The 6000-nt window shown below is 44.5% G+C and overlaps 1 non-coding gene across 1 annotated transcript in view; it reads left to right on the forward strand.

Moving 5' to 3' along the window:
• The first annotated feature begins 5949 nt into the window (after window positions 1–5949).
• Window positions 5950–6000, forward strand: part of LOC143279590 (5S ribosomal RNA) — a 119-nt gene continuing 68 nt past the window's right edge. The window contains exon 1 of the ribosomal RNA XR_013054912.1: window positions 5950–6000. This exon is cut by the window's right edge and continues 68 nt beyond it. This is a non-coding gene — a ribosomal RNA (5S ribosomal RNA).

The following is a 6000-nucleotide window of genomic DNA, read 5'->3' on the forward strand; positions in this document are numbered from 1 at the left end:
ACCTGGCCGGCACCGAACATCTGCCCCATGTCTGTCAGTCTGACAGGAACACAAACAGTCCGCCACCCACACTCACCTCCCTCACCCCCACCCCCACTCCCTTTCTCTCTTTCCTTCCTTCACCTCCTCCACCTGCCTCCGCGCAGTCTTCTGTCGTGAACTTCGCTTGACCGTTAAAAAAAAAAAAAAAAAATAAAAAAAATCACAATTCAACGGAAACGATTGCTTTTAATCATTTTAAACGTTGCCCCGCACAAAACGTCCACAAAACGGATTGAAATCGGTGTTTTTTGTTTTTGTTTTGTTTTTGGTGGGGTTTTTTGTTTGTTTGTTTGTTTTCGTCAAACGTTAGGGTATTTGGCTGTGTGCCACCCCATGTCAGCAGTTCTTCAAGTGGTATATAATAATTATGGCTTGATAGAACTGCTGCTTTGCAGACAAGAAAGCAAAACAAGGACATCGCCACCAATAACCGGAACACTGACACCATATTTGAAAAAAAAAAAGAAGAAAAAAAAAAGAAAAAAAAAGAGTTCCTAATAATAACAACGATAATGATAATAAAAAGAGGAAGACAAAGAATAAAAGGATTTTTTTTTTAATTTGAGAAGAATTAACGGTTTGTTTAATGTATAAGCAAACCATGAAGCAAACAAACTTCTCATACTATTTCTTCGAAACGTGCAAACTTCCCACTCTCTCTCTCTCTCTCTCTCTCTCTCTCTCTCTGTGTGTGTGTGTGTGTGTGTGTGTGTGTGTGTGTGTGTGTGTGTGTTTTAAACTTAGATTTTGACAATAACTTCCATTGAGTGCCATCCCAACTAATCACTTTCAGCTGTGGTGTGCCACCCCAAATGTCGGGTATCCATTTACTATAGTCACTGACTACATAATATATTGTACCCAGTGACTGGTGTTCAACATAAGGAGGCGTATCAATATTCTGTCCAGTCTGTCAGTGCAAAATATGCAACATTTTGATATAATTTCTGACGAAAAATCAACTTTATATTTCTCTGCAAGTGTCTCTTTGCTTTCGGAAATCAGTGCTGCGATGAAGCAAGGTTACGATCCAATAATGTTTAATTTAGAATCAACCCAATGGCTGTTTTGGCGTGTAACCGGTTTTAGGCAAAATCGCTGCAAAGCAAGCGCTTGAGCAGAAAGAAAGAAAGAGAGAGAATAGAGAGAAAATGAGGAGGCAGAAATATGGAGGTGGGGAAGAGGCGATGTGGGGATCGGGGGCGTGGGGGTGGGGGTGGGGAGGGGATATAGAGGCAAGGAAAGAGTAAAAAGAAAGAAAGAGGGATGGACGGAGAGAGGATGGGGCCAGAGAAAGAGAGAGAGAGAGAGAGAGAGAGAGAGAGAGAGAGAAGAAATGCATAGGAGACAATGACAAAAAATGAAAAAAATCTAACAGCGGTAGTTCTGACAGTCTGATTCTTTTGTTCTTTTCTTCTTTTTTTCTTTTGTTTTCCAGATAAATGTATCATACATTGGGTTTAAAAGGCAAGGGAATGGAAAGAACAACAACAAAGAAAAACATCATTGAGTTTATCAGTCTGCTAATTAGTAATCAAACGAAGTTGATATCCATGCGTCAGCAAAATGTCAATCAGTCAACCAAACAGCCGACAGACAGGTTAATCAGTCAGTATATGAGGACTGACACTGACACATGTCCATCTTCATGGCACTATTGGTAAACTAATTTACATGTTCACCAGAAATGGCTGCTGTAATATGCTCTTTGCGCATGTAAAAGAATTCACACAAGAAAATGTTTGGCATAACTCTGTGAAATGATATACTGTCATGTGTAAACAAAATGTGCACGCAAATAGATAAAATGTTAAGTTATCAGTGCGTTCTTCAGCATAGGACTGGCAACGCGCTCTCCCTTGAGATAGCTGCTCGAATTTCTCCCATATAAATAAATATCTTGTGACGCCTGTGTTACACGACGCAATGCAATAAAATGAAATATAGATTTTCCGTTAGGAACACAGAAGCTCCAAGGTGAAAAGAATCACGATGGGTATTCAACTCAGTTCTTTTCGCGCCATTTAGAACATGTTGGCAGAGTGGCATTGCAAACAACAAGACGAAAAATGAAACAGTTTCCAATACTGAAATGTGCAACTCAATTGTAAATCAAACGGAAAACAATATTCAAGTTTTATACAACTTATCAAAGCTAGATTCATCTTTTCCTGTCACATGTAATGTAAATTCGCAAAAAAAAAAAATTCCGAGGAATTTCGAAACTTTCTTCTCGGCTTTACTGGAATCACAGTAAGTAGACATTCTATAAAAAGATACATTTCATCACTCGTTCGCTCACTTGTCCATTCACTGACAGAATCTTGTATTTTATATTTTCGGGGCAAATCGGTGCTAAGATATATGGCAGTTGTCATAACAACATTACCGGTAACAGTAGCAACAGCAGTAGCTGTAACAGTATGAATGGTCTTTGATGAGTGTCAACGATTGTCGTAACAGAACCAGTATTGATTCTTTTCTGAACAGTTTAATGTTCCAGCCGAAAATGTTTATAAACCAGCGTAAAAAAAGAAAAGAAAAATAATTAACTCTGCACAACACTGAAGATCGGTCATCACCTTATTCTTCAGAAAATGATGGATGGTACTTGACACGCTAGATCAGCAATAATTCCTGACTGAGAGGATGTGAACAGCGAAAAAGTCTATTTGGAGAATGTTCTGAATATTCTAAAGAAGAAGAAGAAGAAGTAGTAGTAGTAGTAATAGTCATAGTAGCAGTAGTTGTTGTGGTAGTTGTTTGTAGTGGTGGTACTGAGTAGAGGTGGTGGGGGGTCTTTTTTTTCCCTAGGTTTGAAATTAAATAATGAATTTTTTTTTTCAATATATATGTATAAGAGAGAGAAAGAGAGAGAGAAAGAAAGAGAGAGAGAGAGAGAGAGAGAGAGAGAGAGAGAGAATTCTGACTCTGAAGAACGATGCACGGTGTGCTGAATCAATGTCTGGCATTAGAAATGCATACACACAGAGACAGGATACGGGATGGGGGCGGGGTGAGGGGATGGGGTTGGGAGGGGGGGGGAGCTGTCCAAAAAGACAACGGGGGAAGAAGGAGAAGAAGAAGAAAGGGGAGATGGCTTACAAGCATCACACAAGACAGAACATGGGTGGGAGGGTTGAGAGGAGATTGGGGAGGTGGGGGGTTGGGGGGGGGGGGAGGAGGGGAGGCTCAGTAGGAGGTGAGGGAGAAGAGATACTCAACTTCTCCAAAACAGCAGAACAAAGTGCGGGGCAGGCGGCCGGGTTACCGAGCGATGTAATGTGCACATCCGACAGTTTCCTTCCAACATGTCAGCTTCTCCATCCCACTTAGTCTTCTTCTTCCCTCCCACCAACCACCCCCATCGCCTTCACAGCGCCCCCCTACCGCCTCCTCTCAGACCTCCGCTTCCACCACCATTAGCGTATTCGGTTACGCAAACAAAGGGAGGGAAATGACTGTCATCATCCCGCCGGACATATTGGTAAATGTTCGCTAACACCGCAAGACTCGGCGAAATCGGAAATCGGAAATCAGGATTTAAAAAAAGAAAACAGAAAAAAAAGGAAACATTTTTATGGAAAAATAAAAATAAAAAAAGGTGGGGAAAGAAAAGTCAGACTGATGGAAGATGGCTGGTATCTTTTCCATCTTTTCTTCTTTCTTCTTTCTTTTTTTTTCCTTTTTTTTTTCCTCCCCTACTTTTTCCCCCCTTCCTTCCAAGCACCGGGGGCCGACGACAAAGCACTGCTGCGCCCTCTCGGTCTGTTAGGGGCAGATAATTGACGCTTGACCAGCAGGTGGCGCTGGCCTCCAAACACGTCGCCATAGGAAGTCCACATTTCATCCCCGATCTTTAGCCGCCTGCGAGCGCCTGTTATGTCTTGAGCGGAAATTGTCGCTCGAGAAGGCATCAATATTTTACGAAACAATTTTCGATCAGGGGGGGCTGTCTGAGCAGGCGACTTGACAAATTCTCCGCCGGCTGCTGGCGCCCGTGTCGGCAATCAAGGGCGGTGCTATCCGAGTTTGATCCCCCCCCCTCCCCCACTGTAATTACCCTCCCATCTATCACGCTAAACTGAGGCGTGAACCCTATTTCCCATTCATCTCCACCTCCCTCTCCCCCCCTTCCAGCGATTGATAGCGGGGGGTTGTTGGGGGGGGAAGTGAGAAGGGGGTGGAGGTGGGGTGGAGTGAGTGTGTGTGTGTTTAGGTGGGGGTGTGTGGTGGTGGGGGGCGAGGAGGGGGAAGCGAGCTTGGCTCCGAGCGTCAACATGGCTAACTTCATTGGTTTCCTGCTGAGGCTATAATCGAGAGAAACTTGCGGGAAGATGAAGACGGAGTACCCCCCCTGTGGTGGGCCTCTTCTTATGGCGGGGGCTCTCTACCCGTGGCAAGCCTCATCTTCACAACGAGATCCATCTCCGGGTTTGTTTTTGCGTGTGTGTGTGTGTGTGTGTGTGTGTGTGTGTGTGTGTTTTTTTTTTTTTTTTTAGTAAGGACCCACCTCTGTTTTCTTCTTAACCCAGTAATTTTCTGCAACGCCTTCTTGGCGAATAAGGAGGGCTCGAGGATTGGAAACTTCAAACCTAGACCCGATACTTTTTTTTTTTCCTTCTTTTCCTTAATATCTTGTATTCCCCCTTTTCCTTGTTCTTCCTGTTCACCCCCATCTACCCCTCCCTTTTCCCCCCCCCCTCCCGTCTATTTATTTCTTTTCTTTTCACGTGCAGAGGAAGATTGGTTTCAGGAATGACGGTTCCTTTTGGCAAAACTAATTGGAGAGGGGTGATAGACTGATCTGTTGATACGGGCAAGGGGCGTAGAAGGAGGTGGGAGGGAGGTGTGTGTGTGTGAGGGGGGGAGAGGTGTGTGGAGGGGGGGGGGGAGTGGTGGCATGGGAGGGGGTAAGGGGGGGGGTGGGGGTGGGAGGGGCAGGTTTGTGTTGGAGTGATTGGGTGAACAGCGTGGGGCAGAGGATCGGTGATAATGACTGGATGCGGAAGATTGTATCTTTATCGATCATACAGCGCGCGCCTGTCTCTCTCTTTCTCTTTCTCTGTCTTTCTCTTTCTCTCTGTCTGTCTCTCTCTCAGTCTCTCCCTCTCTTTATCTATCTCTCCCTCTCTCAGTCTGTCTCTGTCTTTGTCTGTCCATGTCTCCATCTCTCTGGTCTCTGTCTCTCTTTCTGTCTCCCCGTCTCTTGGTCTGTCCCTGTCTTTGTCTCTCCATGTCTCTGTCTCTCTGTCATTGTCTCTGTCTCTCTGTCTCTGTCTCTGTGTCTGTCTGTCTGTCTCTCTCTCCCTCCCTCTTCTCTCTCTCTTTCCCTCTCCCCTTTGGATTTTGTTGTTGTTTAATCTAAGAAAGGCTACATGTCTTCCTTTTGTTTTTATTTGTTTTAATTTTTTTTTATAATTTCATCTTAATTGTATTTTATCATTTGGTTTCGTTTTGTCTTGTTCTTTTTTCTTTCTTTTCCCTTTCATTTTCAAATAGACGGCCGCCGGATACATGAATGCATTGCATGAACAGGGACACTGTACACATGGCCTGCTCCAGAGACCCACGCATGCAGGCTATCCCATATCCGCTCAGCCAGAATCGGTCAATGACGACGGATGATGACCGACGCTTCCGTTCACACCGCGGGTGCAAGGAGGAAGGCGGCAAAATGGTTAAGACGATCAGCTGCCAATACAGAGAGTCCGTGAGAGCGCGCGTTCGATTCATGCAGTCTCGCCCTTTCTCACGAGTTTGACTGGAAAGTCAAACTGAGAGTTTAGTCCTTCGGATGAGACGATAAACCGAGGTCCCGTGTGCAGCACGCAAAACCCATGACAACGAGAATGTTGTCCTCTGGCAAAATTATGTAAAAATATAATTATATCCACTGTGATAGGCGCCAACGGCCATACCACGTTGAAAACACCGGTTCTCGTCCGATCACCGAAG

Source organism: Babylonia areolata, chromosome 2 (assembly GCF_041734735.1).
Source record: "Babylonia areolata isolate BAREFJ2019XMU chromosome 2, ASM4173473v1, whole genome shotgun sequence".
Lineage (NCBI taxonomy): Eukaryota > Metazoa > Mollusca > Gastropoda > Neogastropoda > Buccinidae > Babylonia > Babylonia areolata.